This window comes from Chiloscyllium plagiosum, unplaced genomic scaffold (assembly GCF_037043375.1).
Source record: "Chiloscyllium plagiosum isolate Xiang-an unplaced genomic scaffold, Cpla_swu_hap1 HiC_scaffold_23, whole genome shotgun sequence".
Classification (NCBI taxonomy): domain Eukaryota; kingdom Metazoa; phylum Chordata; class Chondrichthyes; order Orectolobiformes; family Hemiscylliidae; genus Chiloscyllium; species Chiloscyllium plagiosum.
In genome coordinates, this window is record NW_028270161.1 from 29974988 (window position 1) to 29990979 (window position 15992).

The following is a 15992-nucleotide window of genomic DNA, read 5'->3' on the forward strand; positions in this document are numbered from 1 at the left end:
ATTTTGTCTTTTGTGAGCATGTTGAGGAAAGGAGCATAATAATTTGTCACTAATTACTACTGCTCATTCTAACTCCTTTCCAGTTTCTTCCTGACTCCCAGAGAGCAGCTCAGACAGTTTCAGTTGCAAGGAAATTGATCTGTTCTGAACATATGGCATCAGGTAATTTCTGAATTAACAAGGGCCTTAAGAAATGAGATGCCTGTGCCTCTTTCTGAGCAGGGACAACATGCATAAAACCCTGTGCAACTTTTTTGTGGATTCTAGCATCAATCTTTAAGCATATGCAACAAATGACAAGGTCTGGCTCTTGAATCAATAGCTGTTCATTTGTGGCAGCATCACTGAAGTTGTTATTCTTTGTAACCCCAAAGGAGTAAATTGCAGCTCCGTTGGTGTCTGATCCCTAGGTAAGGAGGATTCAGGGAGGTGTCAGTATTTTTCCCTCCATAAACGCGCGCACTTGGAGGCAATGGACACAGAATGGTGTTCCGTAAAAATCAAAACTTCCAGGTAATGCGTCTGTCATGACTCAAGAGTTTCAGCATTTGACAGCTATCCCATTAACCACTGCTCCAGTGATCACTAAAGTGTCAAATTGTAACTTATATAAACTAACTCCTAACTAACATCCTGCATCCAGAGCATCTGTGGCCAGGGTGAACTGGCCTGGAGAAACCCAGCTAAATCATGCCAAGAGTTAGTCCTGTGTACTCCAAGAAATGGACTGACCAATCGTTTGCTCTCTTCATTATCAGGTCAGGTTACTTGAGGGTGATGGGGATATTATTCAAAGCAGCCTGAGACTGGGAAGAGCGTATCATCGAGATACAGTGGAAACTGGGTGTGTACTGGTGATGCTCCATTTGTATTGATGGTGAAACCTGGTGCTCTCAGTGTTGCTGTACATGGTACAGGCCTGGCCCATTGCCCCTGTCTCAGCTGCAGCTGTCATCTGAGCCATGTTCTATTTTAACCAGAAATCAAACAATGGTTTGTGTTGGAAGGGACAACATGCATAAAACCCTGAATGGAGGGGGAGAAAACACATGCGAAGTCACTCTACCATGATCGCACACTTTGTGCGTGGCTGCATCAAGCTGTGCATGGACCCTCAGTACACAAACACCAGCTGTCACTGCATGCTGAGGTTGTACCAGTCCCAAGCATTGCAAACCATGGGTCTAGCTACATTATGGCATAAAGCTCCGAATGGTTGAACCATAATGTATCACCTGTCCATCATAAAAAAGTCAGATGGAAAAACAATTTGACCGTCAAGCAGTAGTCAGCATGTAATGTCCTTGAAACATTGTGGGTAAAGGAGATGGTTAATCCTGTCAGATGGTTTCTGAGCAGAATGTCAAAATTATTTAGCAGAATGCCTCATCACCAGAATTTTCAAACAAACACTAAGATGTAGCTTGGCTGGTTGTGAGATGGACACTGCCTGTCAGGATGTTCATTCATGCATGATTGAAATCTCTGCAGCATTGCACACTATCCTTCAGATGGCTGTGGTGGTGAAGAGACCATTGCAAATCTCCTATTGGAACGTGCCCTCACAAGGAAGACCTGGAGACAGATAATGCTTTTGCCAGTGTACATCCTATACAGCTATGTAATGCAGAACTCTATGTTCCACTGGTTGTTCTGAAGAGACACACACTGAGACAAACTTCAGCTGTGCAGGGAGACCATCAATTTGGTGAAAGGTACTCTTTCATCTGCCTAAATCCTGCTAGTGTTCCAACGCAAAGAGTTGTCCTCAGCTGAATGTTCTATACCGACATATTCCAAGGTCTAGGACTAAGGGAATGCACTAAAGCTTGGGGTGAAGGTGCAGTAGAAAAAGACATTGTCAAAGGCCTTTCAGGTATTGTATACTGAGGATTTGACAATGACTAGAAAACCCTCGAATTGTATGTTTGTCACTGAATGAGTATCATAAATGTCACATGCATAAGTGGATCAAGGCATCTAAGAGTATGAAATGTTCAGTGAAAAATGCTGTATTCTCTTGCATTTTCTGCCATGTCCAACTTGCAATATTTTGGAATGCACTATAAATAGATTCTTTTGGTTAAAAATATACTCTTTTTGTGGGAAGTCACAACTCCTTCATTGCTAGGAAGAGGCAGTTCCACTCATGAAGATAATCCAGTGACCTCTTCTGCAAGGTTTACATTTATAATGATTTAAAATGTACTGATTGAAAACAGACCAATTGGCCCCACCCGTCCATGCTGGCATGTTTACATGTCTGGGGATGGGGTGGGGGGGGGGGCGTTGTAATTAATTAAAATGCTGTAAAGGTGAAACACAGTCTGAATGTGCCTTGTGCATTTCTGTACATTGAAAATACGTCAAAGTGAGCACATATCATAGATTCATCAAGGTGATTCCAAACATGGGAAAGTAGCTATAAGGAATAGCTTGAGACATGGGACTATGAAAAAAAAATGGTTACACAAGATTTAATAGATTTTTTAAGGTTATCAATAATTTTCATAACAGACACATTATTTAAATAAAGAACGGTATTGGGCAATGGGATTGATTCTGGATTGTTCTAGCACAGAGCTGGCTCAATGCCTATGGGCTAACTTGATCTTCCCTGTGCTGTAAAATTCCATAGTTCTGTGGAGAAAGTTACAGAATCCAATTTCCACAGGTTTGAAAGGCAAAAAGGAATTTCTCACCATCTATATCCACAAATATGGAATGCCACTCAGGCCAGGGGTTGAATGGATGTCAGCATTTGTGAAACAAATCCCAGGCATGAATCTGCCAAAGAAAATACAGGGAGTAAACGGATGAAAAATGATAACTAGGATTCCAAAAACTAAAAAAGAACATCTGTAATTTGCTTTTTGACATTATCCTGTAAACACTTTGAAATCTGATACTTACTGTGGATCTATAGCTTCTTGTAGATTCACTATTAAATGTTCAGATTTTTAAAAAAAGATTAGGTAATGGAAAACCAAAGTGCAGATCAAACTATGTCAATTATTGCCTGAACTACCTGCAGAATACAGCCTGAACTTTGACTGACTAATCATTGTGTTTATTTAACAAACTTTTTCAGATGCACACCTTCATGACAGGTAAGATTTAACCCCAGACCCTTTGACTCAGAGGTAGGCACATTAGCGCTGTACCACAGGAGACCCAATTGCTTTCTTCTAAAGTTTTTGAGATCAGTGCTTCAGCGTGACATTTTGCATTCAATCATGTCATTAATGGAATCACTGTGAGAGGAACACAGGATTAGGGAGGGCTAAAAAGCCTTATTTGTTGGCAACGTTTAATCATTATCAATTTACACTGAAATGCACAGGAACTGTCGTTAACCATTTGATAATTTGACACAGCATTTACTAAAGCAAGTCATTAATTGGGCAAAAATGTTTTTGCACTTCAACGAAAGCTCCAGATTTTCCAGAGATGCACAATTAACTCAACCACAGGGGTCCAGGATGAAACTTCCTTAATACATCAAGTGCCGAACAGATGATCTTACTTAAACTTGCATATGTAATGTGTGGGAAGTGGAGGAATCTCAGTGATTTTCCATTTATTAAATAAAGTGCAACAATTTTCATGGAAAAGAAACATTTTGGTTGATGGATAGTTTTGTTTGAGGGTACGGAAGAAAAAACCCAGAAAATCCACATTTTATTTTCACCATCAACATCATCTGTTTTGTGACAGAAAAATGTATTCTGACATTCATCTCATGGTTTTGTGTACTTGCAATCAACTTGAATCTTTCTTTCCATAAGGAAGATGTTTTTCAAAATGTATGCACAGCTCTGCAAAAAACCCACAAGACCGCACAACTAGGGAGCAGGATGGCTTCAACTCTTTAATGAGAACTGTACTTGTCATAAGCTGAATGCAGAGCTAAAACTGTTGTCAAAAAATGAATATTTCCCTTGTTATTATAATGATAATTAAAGAGTACATCACAGATGAAGAAAATCAAGGCCAGATTTGGCTCATGGATATTTTGTTGTTGTGCAATGTTGGCAAATGGAATAAAATTTTAAAAAATAATAACAAACAGCAGAACAAAACCTTGGAAGACAGACTGACTGCCTGAAGATAAAAATTACTGTAACACATGGAGATTATAGACGAAAAGCTTTACAGAGATGACTGAGATCCAATACATTTAGTAACTGCCTCCTCTTCTCCTTCTGTCTTCTGTGAATTGCGATAAATACATTGTCAGCCTCTACTCAGTGAAATATTGAGAAGTATGACAAGTGAGATTTGCATTAGAAATTATTTGAATGCAACGTTACAATAACAGCTGAAAAATAATTGTTAAACTTACAATTATTGAGCTGCTATAACAGATATTGGCTGTACTTATAAAAAGTAAAGCTATCTATAAACAAATCCTTTTATCACTGCTTGTTAAGTGGCAGGAGATAACTGTCCAACCAATCCCACCTCGGTAGTCACACTCCTCGCCTGCTTTGCGACTCATACCAAACTTCCTTATGACTGTCATTCATTTGCCTGCTCTTACATGTATACTTCCTCCAACCCTGAACTATCACATCACTTATAAGATTGACCCTGCCCATGTTGAAATTCTGTATTGATATCTCCATAAATTCTCTACAGACCCAGGAGCCAATGGGGCTCAGGTTGAGAATCATTTCTCTAATGTTAGATGAAACTCAAGAAGCTGGTTGTCCGATCTGCTCATTGTGAGTCTTTATGCAATGCAATACCATGGCCTGCTGGTGGCTCTCTGCACTTTAAGTTTCACGGATTGAAAGAATCACAGTTTTAACATTTAATTTTGACACATGGAAACCCCTGACAAATGTGGCATTTAATGCACATCCATCATTGCACTCAAGAAGCTGGTGGTGGGCTTTTTATTTTAAACAACTGCATTGCAGACGTCTCAGAATGTGGTTCTGTAAAGCATTTTTGTACCTTTGCAACAATGAAGGAAAAATTTGGGATGAGGATAATTAATGTGAATGAAGATATTAGTCTCCTGCCCAATTCTTTCCTTTCCTCAATCTTTCAAAATGGCCCCAGGAAACCTAGTTTCATTTCTGAGCGCCTATAATCTATTTTAAACTTATCCTATTGATCTTGAAATTTAGAAGTCTGTCACTTCCCTGGGCCGATTGTTAGGGAAGGGAGCACCACATCCTGAAATTGTTACTGTCACAAGTTTTTATAAACTTGAATCCCCAGAGCTTACCTTTGACCAAGTCTTTTGAATTGCTCTGTACTGACCCATTGCTGACCTTCCTCTCCCTCCCAAGTTGTCTTTCATTTGCTCGTTGTGCCATGAATATCCAATTGTTAGTAGTCAGGTTGAGGCTGCTTTGCCATTACCCAGAGACCCAATAGGAGTGAATGCTGTAATATTTTATGAGTCTCAGTGATGGATTTTTGAAAGACATCTGGGAGCATATAAGTACATGTTTTAGCCTTGGGGTATCCCCTTAACTGAACCGTCTCCCTCTTGCACTTTGAGTGCAGGCTGGCCTTTATGCATCACTCCATTCTCTTCTCTGCTGCTCCATTAATGGCTGCTGTGTACTGTAACCTGATGCTGAATACACCTTGGTCCTCACAATCCTTTACATGTTTCTCACTTTTTGACATCGCATGAAGCTTTTGTGGTTCTTTCTCACCAATTTTCTGGACATGGACTTCACTGGCAGGCTAGTATTTTATTGCCCATCCCTAGTTGCCCTTGAGAAGGTGGTGGTAAGCTGCCTTCTTAAACTGCTACTGTTCACATGCCAGGATTTTGGCCCAGCGATTGGATTACCATCAAGCCTGATGGTCAGAGGAACCTCCCAACCCACTGAAATGGTGTGCAGCAAGGCTATCACATCATCACTCACATACCACATCTCCCATCCTCCCAGACTGATAGAAAGCTGGAGAGGGTGGCAAAACTCACAGCAGTTCTATGTTTGTCCTCATTCTGAGGTATAAATTTGACATTATTTAAGGACAGTACCACCACATTGCCAATCCTGTTGTAAATAAAATACGGTGCTGTGGTGAAAAAGAAAGTTTAACACCTACATTTCCTTCCTCATAACTTTGAAAATCTGTGTCTGGAACATATTTCCTTAACAGAGCTAATATTAACTGCTAATATTCAATTGCAACTGCTGAAACCTGTATACTCCTCTGGGACATGAGTGGTCTCCTCTCCCTATCCATTTTTCCATATTCTTTTATATGGGAAAAGGGTTTCATAGTTTATAGTAATAGAAGCAAGAGAAGGCCATTTGGAACTTTGAGCCTGCTCCCCCATTCATTAAGATCGTAGCTGATCTATCCATTGTCTCAGCTCCTCCTACCTGCATTATCCCCATAACCCTTAATTCACTTACCATGCTAAAACCCATCCAACTCTGTCTTGAATCTATTTAATGAAGCTGCCTCTACTGCTTCCTTGAGTAGAGAATTCCATCGATTCACTACGCTCTGGGAAAAGCAGTTCCTCCTCATCTCTGTTCTAAATCTACTGCCCCCAGTCTTGAGGCCATGTCGCCTAGTCCTAGTCTTACCCACAAGGAGAAAGTACCCTCTCATTCTTCTAAATTCTAGCAAGCTCCAGGTGGCTCAATCTCTCCTCATCAGGTAACACCCTCATCTCTGGAGTCAACCTGGTGAACCCCTTCAGCACTGCTCCAAAGCCAGTATACCCTTCCTCAAGTAAGGAGACCAGAACTGCTCACAATACGACAATTGCAGCAGAATCTCCCTGCTCTTAAATTCAATCCCTCTAGCAAGAAATCCAATATTCCGTTTGCTTTCCTGATTACCTGTTGCACCTGCAAATCAACTTTTAGTGTTTCATGCACGAGCATTGCAAAACAGTATGGTGCAGTCTTCACCATTTACATAATACTCTGACCTACTATTTTTATTTCCAAAGTGGTTAACCTCACATTTACTAACATTGCTGAATCCTTGCCCATTCAATTAACCAATGTAAATCTCTCTGCAGACCCTCCACAACCTCTGCACAATTTGCCTTTCCACTCAATTTAGTGTCAACAGCAAATTGGGTATGTTACATTCTGTCTCCTCTTCCAAATCATTTATATAGATCATGAACAGTTGCGAACACAACACCGACCCCTGTGGCACCACACTCATTGCTGATCTCCAACCAGAGTAACTTCCATTTATCCCAAACTCTCTGTTTTCTATTGGTTAACCAGTCCTCTATCCATGCCAATACATTCCCCACGACTCCATGCATTCTAACCTTATGGATGAGTCTTTAATGCTGCACCTTATCTAACACCTTCTGGAAATCCAAACACCTACCTAATCCCCTCCATCAACCGCACTTGTTGCATTCTCAAAGAACTCCAGTAAGTTTGTCAAACACAATCTTCTCTTCTTGAATCCATACTGCATCTGCCTGATAGAACCCTTTCCATCCAGATGTCTCACTATTTCTTAAAGTCATAGGATCTGAGAGATGTACAGTATGGAAACAGACCCTTTGGTCCAATCCGTCCATGCCAACTAGATATCCCAACCCAATCTAGTCCCACCTGCTAGCACCCAGCCCTTATCCCTCCAAACCCTTCCTATTCATATACCCATCCAGATGACTTTTAAATGTTGCAACTGTACTAGCCTCCACCACTTCCTCTGGCAGCTCATTCCATATACGTACCACCCTCTGATTGAAATAGTTGACCCTTAGGTCTCTTTTATATATTTCCCCTTTCACCCTAAAACTATGCAGTCTAGTTCCGGACTCCCCGACCCCAGGGAAAAGATTTTGTCTATTTATCCTATCCATGCCCCTCATAATTTTGTAAACCTCTATAAGGTCACCCCTCAGCCTCTGACACTCCAGGGAAAACAGCCCCAGCCTATACAGCCTCTCCCTGTAGCTTAAATCCTCCAACCCTGGCAACATCCTTGTAAAGCTTTTCTGAACCCTTTCAAGTTTCATAACATGTTTCTGATAGGCAGGAGACCAGAATTGCACGCAATATTCCAACAGTGGCCTAACCAAAGACTCCACTTTCAAGAAGCTATGAATCTGCACTCCAAGGTCTCTTTGTTCAGCAACACTCCCTCGGACCTTACCATTAAGTATATAAGTCATGCTAAGATTTGCTTTCCCAAAATGCAGCACCTTGCATTTATCTGAATTAAACTCCATCTGCCACTTCTCAGCCCATTGGCCCATCTGGTCCAGATCCTGTTGTAATCTGAGGTAACCCTTTTCGCTGTCCACGACACCTCCAATTTTGGTGTCATCTGCAAACTTACTAACTGTACCTCTTAAGCTCGCATCCAAATCATTTATGTAAATGTCAAAAAGTAGAGGGCCCAGCACCGATCCTTGTGGCACTCCACTGGTCACAAGCCTCCAGTCTGAAAAACAACCCTCCACCACCACCACCCTCTGTCTTCTACCTTTGAGCCAGTTCTGTATCCAAATGGCTAGTTCTCACTGTATTTCTTGAGATCTAACCTTGGTAAACAGTCTCCCATGGGGAACCTTGTCGAACGCCTTGCTGAACTCCATATAGATCACATCTACTGCTCATCTACCTTTAGACCCTCAAGTTTGCTCAACATTATCCCTTTAGTGATAACAATTGAATTGAGGTCCTCTCCTCTCATTATATCCTTAACATCATTCTTCGGCACTGGCTGAGCCAGCATTTATTGCTCATTTCTAATTGCCCTAGGGAAGGTAGTAGTTGTTAGCTGCCTCTTGAAAAGCTGCCATCTTGGTTTGTAGGTACACTGGCACTGTTGTTAGGGAGGGAGTTACTAGGACCAATAATTCAAATGGAGGTGTCTTGCCAAATAGCTGGCCATTTACTAACTACTGCTGGAGGGAAATTAAATGCAGTTGACTGTTAAAAAATTGATATAGCTGTTAAAAACGATGAAGAGATTGGCCAAGTATACCCCACCTTACTTTGATTAGCCTTCCAGAATTCAACAACATCACTCCCTGAAACACCTGTTGTTTTTAAACCTCAACCCAATTTGCTGTTATTGAAACCAGTCATAGTAAGGATTAGCATGAACATTATATTAAATGTTAATTTGAGTCAGGTAAGGGAGAGAACTAGGAACAGGAGTAGGCATTTCAGTCCCTCGAGTCTGCTCTATCATTTAATGAGATCATGAATGATCGCATCATGACCTTAATTCCACTTTCCTTGTTCCCCCTAAGTAAATAAAGATATCTATCACCTCCACAAATTTATTCAATGTCCCGGCATCCACCCGCACTGTAGAATAATGAATTCCACAGATTCATGACACTTGGAATAAAGTAATTCCTCTATATCTGTGTTTTAAATTTGCCACCCTTTAGCCTAAACTGATTACCTCTCATTTTAGATTGCCCACAATGCGAAACACCCACTCTCCCTCTACTTTGTGTATCTCAGATCAACTAGATCTCCTCTCATCTTCCTTAACTTTAGCAAGTATAGGCATAACTGCTTCATCACTCCTTATAAGACAAGCCTTTTATCTCTGGATTGAGTATAATGAGCCTTTTCTGCATTTCCTCCAATGTATTCACATTCTTCCTTAAGTAAGGGAACCTAAACTGTACACAGTTCTCCATATTGCAGATTCAAAGTCTTGAACAATTGTAACAACAATTCCCTATACTTATACTCCTTTAGCAAGAAATGCCAAAATTCCATTTGCTTTTGATATTGCCTGCTGTACCACACCCCAGTTTTCGTCATTCATGAACGAGGACATGCAGATTCTTCTGCCCTATGGCATTTTGAAGTTTCTCTTGATTTAGTTAATTTTTATTCTTCTGAACAAAATGGATAGCCTCAGACTTATCTTCATCAAAATCTCTCTGCCAGGTTTTGGCCCATTCGTCAAACCTATTCATACCTATTTATAAATTTCTTATTTATTCATTGCAATTTATTTTCCCACCTGTTTTAGTGTCATCTGCAAATTTGACTACAGCACATTCTATGCCTGCATCAAAGTCTTTAGTATAGCTTGTACATAGTTGGGGCCCAAGGACTGAATCGTGTGGTATTCTGCTAGTTACAGTTTGCTAAGCAGATAAAAACCCAGTTATCCTGACTCTCTGCTTTCTGTTGGCTAACCAATCCTCTATCCAGGCTAATATATTTGGGTGGTGTGGTGGCTCAGTGTTTAGCACTGCTGCCTCACAGCGCCAGGGACCCAGGTTCGATTCCAGCCTCAGGCGACTGTCTGTGTGGAGTTTGCACATTCTCCCCGTGTCTGTGTGGGTTTCCTCCGGGTGCTCCAGTTTCCTCCCACAGTCCAAAGATGTGCAGGTTAGATGAATTGGCCATGCTAAATTGCCCATAGTGATGGGTGCATTAGTCAGAGGGAAATCGGTCTGGGTGGATTATTCTCTGGAGGTCAGTGTGGGCTTGTTGGGCCGAAGGGCCTATTTCCACACTGTAGGGGAATCTAATCTCAAGATTACTGCTATCTTATCAAATGCCTTCTGAAAGACCAGATATACAAATTCTGCAAGACCCTCATTATCCACTTTGCTTGCTACATGTTCAAATAATTCTAGCAGATTAGACTAATATGATTTACAAAAGAGCAAAACGGGGTTCAAATATGCATTGGTATACTGGGGCTGTTCAGTCTTGATCCTTGCAAAGGTATATTTCCTTCAATAGATGAATTGGAGTCTTTGTTTCAAATCCATAATGAATTCATCTGTATATCTTACTTACCTACTTGCAAGACAGTAGTCATCGTGATAAACCGAAACAAATGATAAGGAATAATGCTGCTCCTAACACTAATTGATCTATACAGTAGGATATGATCTCCACTTCTGAACCTAGATCATTCCAAATGTGCAGCTTCAATTTTTACAGTTAAGACTACTGATAATACTCTCCTTTATTATACAAGGTGATAGTTGTGAAGGAGTTATTGTTAATGTTAGATTGATTCCATCCATTCTACTAATGTCACACTTAGCCTGTGTGTTGAGACAAATTCTATTCTAGCTTTTAGAGGGAATAGCAGCTCCCTTAGATCTTAGTAATTATGCCTGCCCAAATGTAATTACACATTGCTTTCATGCAATAAGCGATCTTGTTATATAAGAGCAGGGCCTCTTCAGTAGGTACACATTGATGATGTATCCTCTACCACTAATAAGTCCTTGTAAAGGAGGCTTTGTAACAGCAAACTATCTAATCTTTACCCAATACCACCTATTGGTCGAGGAAGCAAATACCACAAGGTACCAGCAGCAGTTATCTGGAAGAATCCCACATCCATTTACTGGATTGGTATAGTACCAACAACACTCAAGAAATTCAACACCATCTTGGACAAAATAGCCTACTTAATTGGCATTCACATTCATTTCCTTCACGATCAATGCAAGGTGGGAGCAGTATGTACCATCTACAACAGGCACTACAACAACTCACCTAGTCTCCCTCAACAGCACCTTCCCAACCCGTGACATCTGCCAGTTATGGACCCACTCAAAATATATCAAGGACATAGCCTAGGCCCTAATTTTTGAACTTATTTAAAGGCAAGTGTAAGGTACTGTGTTCCAGAAGTGGTTCAATTGGCCCATCATTAGGCTTTAAGTTATATATTTTTTTCTTTATTCTTACAACAGTTAAAACACAAACAATCCACTAATCATCAACTGTTCCAACATAGCAGCATCCCATAAACACACGCTTGGCAAAGGCAAATTCAGCAAAATAGATTCTCCTCATGTACTATCTTCTCTCCAAGCCTGGAGAAAAGAACACTGTAATAGACAATCGAGCAGCAGAGAGAGAATGTGAGCTTTTGCTGCAGCCAAGAGAGAGCTGTATCTATCAACTCTAAACACCCAACTGGAAACAAAACTAAAAACCTGCATCTGTGCGAGCCTGACTCTATCCATTCATGCTTCTTTTGTCAATTTTTTTTAAAAAATCACTCAGGGTGCTCAAAACTGTTTACCTACTGAAGCAGACATTCTGATACCACGCTGGCATCACCTCTCTGTAAGAGAAACAGCACAGAACAAATCTGTCTTAAAGACACAGTACCATCACACTACCACTTCGAGGCACAATAGCAGCAGATGGCTGAGAACATGATCACCTGCACGTTCCCCTTCATGTTACACACCATTCTGACTTGGAATTACTTGCCATTCCTTCACTGGGTGAAAATTCTGGAACTCCTACCCTAACAGTTGCACCCTCCCCCCGTAGGCTGCAGAATTTTAAGAAGGCAGCTCACAAGCACGTTCTCAATGGCAATCAGATGGGAGTCAATAAATGCTGACTTAGCTAATGGCATCCATATCCTGTGATTGATTAAAAAAAATTGCTCTCCATTCAGACAAATAATAACATTTTCTTGTATTTTCAACTCAAACCCATGTTTGATCGAATACCCTAACTTGGTACATATATTGCTTGTAGACTGTTCCAATCTAAAACCTATCCTTAAGAATGAATTATATTGGCAAGATTGTATTTATGCTGAGCCCTATTGTAACAAACACGTTCACACTGAACCACATGATGTGAGACTGTAGACCACTCTAGATAATAGACTCTTTTGCCTGAATGATTGTCATGAATAAGTTGAGGTTTTACATTAGTTACATGAACCAAATATATAGATTATTGAATTCAGTTTCTTAAGTTGTCACAATGAGGTTTAAGCTTGCAGTCATTGGTGTGTTAAACCAGTAACATAATCGGTCAGCAACTAAATCCAGTAGAGTTTGGGCATCCTGTGAAAGAAATAGGCTCATAGTTATTCCAAGAACTTCCTGTAAACTTGGTGATGTAGTATGGTCCAATTCAGACTTGTTGAGACCTGACAACACATCTTAATTTCAATATCACCTGTACGGATGTAAGATCTTGCAACATCAGCCAGAATTTGCTTACACTTTTCTAAAGTCTTTACCAAAGAAGGACATCTGATATCTGGTGTTCAGCCCCTGGTCTGTGTTCAGTTCCCAGTTTCAGCCTGGGCAGGAATGAGTAATACAAACATATTGATTCTGAGTAAGAGACAAGTCATCAAGACATTTGGTCTTTAATCAGCTTCAGATGAATTCTGTTGGAAATGTATGCCTACATCTTTTCGTAGCATCTGAAATGAAAGCAGAAAATTTGGATATAGCATTTCTGGAAGGGTCTGTGGACAGAGAACCTGCTTGCTGTGGATGACCTTTCATCAAAACTGAGGAAAATTATAAAGTCATCATCCTGTAACTTTAACTTTGTTTCTTTCTCCACAGATGTTGCCTGATCTGCTGAGTATGTCTGAAAGTTTAAGTAAGTGAGGGAGGAAAGGGGGAATAGAGTCATAGAGATGTACAGCATGGAAACAGACCCTTTGGTCCAACTCATCCATGCCGACCAGATATCCCAACCCAATCCAGTCCCACCTGCCTGCACCTGGCCCATATTCCTCCAACCCCTTCCACAATTCATATATCCACCCAGATGCATTTTAAATGTTGCAATTGTACTAACCTCCACCACTTCCTCTGGCAGCTCATTCCATACACCCACCACCCTCTGAGTGAAAAAGTTGCCCCGTAGGTCTCTTTTATATCTTTCCCCTCTCACCCTAAACCTATGCCCTCTAGTTCTGGACTCCCCCAACCCAGAGAAAAGACTTTTATATTTATCCTATCCATGCCCCTAATGATTTTATAAACCTCTATAAGGTCACATCTCAGCCTCCAATGCTCCAGGGAAAACAGCCCCAGCCTATTCAACCTCTCCCTATAGTTCAAAGCATTCAACCCTGGCAACATGGTTGTAAATTTTTTCTGAACTTATGGGTTAGGTGCAGGGAGAGAGACAATAAAAGAACAAAAGGGAAAGTGTATAGGTAGAAGATGGGTGGGTTTTAAAGTGTTGATGATGTCAGGCTGAAGGACTTGTAACCAAAAATCTAGTGCGACAGAGGCACCACCAAATGTTGTCTTGATCAGATATGAGGAATGATTGCTAAAATATTTAAAACCTCCCGGCAATGTTTGCAAATTGATTTCCACTTTTCCCATCATTTTGCAATGTCAGTAAATGCTGGTGTCCTGAAGTAATATTAGTAAATTATATTAGCATTCAAGAAAAGAAAAAATGTGAGCGTATGGTTATAAATTGCATGGTTAAAAATCTATGTAAAACTTTTATAATTGTTTCGAGGTTTGGAATGTTTTCCAGCTAGTTCCCAAAGCTGTCATTTTTAAATATAAAGCTGTTTGATTTACATTAGTGAATTAATTCATGGAATCATAGAATCACTATAGTGTGGAAGAAGACCATTTGGCTCATAATAATTTTCATCAAGTCCATGCTGACCCTCTAAACAGCAACCCACCCATTCCCATCCCCCTACCCTATCGTTATAACCCTGCATTTCACATGGCTAATCTACCTAACCTGCACATCCATGGACACTATGGCCATCCACCTAACCTGAACATTTTTAGATTGAACAGACATTGTGCTGCAGACAGGTATAAGATGCTTTCTACTGTCCATTAATAAAAGCAGCTTCATGGCTTATATCTAAGGTGGTATTCCATGAGCCACCCAATGCCAGCCAGCCTTATTGGCTCAAATATATTGGTGGCACGGTGGCACAGTGGTTAGCACTGCTACCTCACAGTGCCAGAGACCTGGGTTCAATTCCCACCTCAGGCAACTGTTTGTGTGGAGTTTGCACATTCTTCCTGTGTCTGCGTGGGTTTCCTCTGGGTGCTCTGGTTTCCTCCCACAGTCCAAAAATGTGCAGGTTAGGTGAGTTGGCCATGCTAAATTGCCTGTAGTGTTAGGTGTAGGGGAATGGGTCTGGGTGGGTTGCTCTTCAGAAGTTTGGTGCGGACTTGTTGGGCCAAAGGGCCTGTTTCCACATTGTAAGTAATCTAATCTAATATCACTAATATTGGGCAGTATATCTAATAGATGGTCCAGGTGATATCACTCATTTTGCACTTTAGTTCAAGATGGATTTCAATGTCACTTTGTTTAAAGGTTTAAATGTTAAAGTATTCTGATAATGACCATCTCAAATACCCTCTCTTTGTATATACAAGAAATCTTTCAAGAGCTTAATTCAACTATCTACATTTACAGGAATTCAAGTGATGTAGGTTGGGACCACAGGAATGTACTACTCAGACACAGTCAGTTCTGAACCAGTGAAACCCTCCAAGAGAATCAACCTCTCTGCATCAATCATCATCATTGGATATTTAACTTTTGAACTATGGGACATGATTAACATGCTCATCGATTCTAATATATTTGGATGATTTCTGCATCTAGCTAGCATCAACCATGCTTTTACTAGCTAGATCCATCAGCAGGGAGTCAATACTGCAAGTGATTAGCAATGTGATAAGTTAGAAACCTTTCAAAAGTGAATCAATCACCCTATGCCTTTTGCTAACCAGTGACAGGATTTGGAAAAAGGAACGTTGAGGAGAAGCGTTCCAATCAGGAAGAATCTTCCAACACATCAGTGAACAAAGACTAAAGAACTGTTTTCAGTTTTCCCTTCACCCATTTTTTTTATCCATTTATGTTTGTTTGCCTGTGAGTGCATAAAGGGGAATTTTAGAAAGGAATTCGAGTCTCAGTCTGTCAAGTTTACTTAATGTAATTATTTAGCTGTAGCTAGAATCTAATTGCCTATAATAAATAATGATTCTTGTTAAGTACAGAAACATAGGCCATGCTTTCTGTCAGCTGGGTCTGAAAATTAAGTAGTTGGGGATTTTTGCGTGTTTCTTTTAAAAGCTTTAACTTCTGTGATAACTCTGGGAATAGTGGGGATTGATTTCCAGCACACTACTTCAGTGAGTCATGATAAACCACAGAGTCAATGGGAACAGATAGCTGTGAGGGTCTGCTCTGGTGATTTGGAAACAGCCATTTTGAGTCTTCAGTACAATCATTATAGGCTTT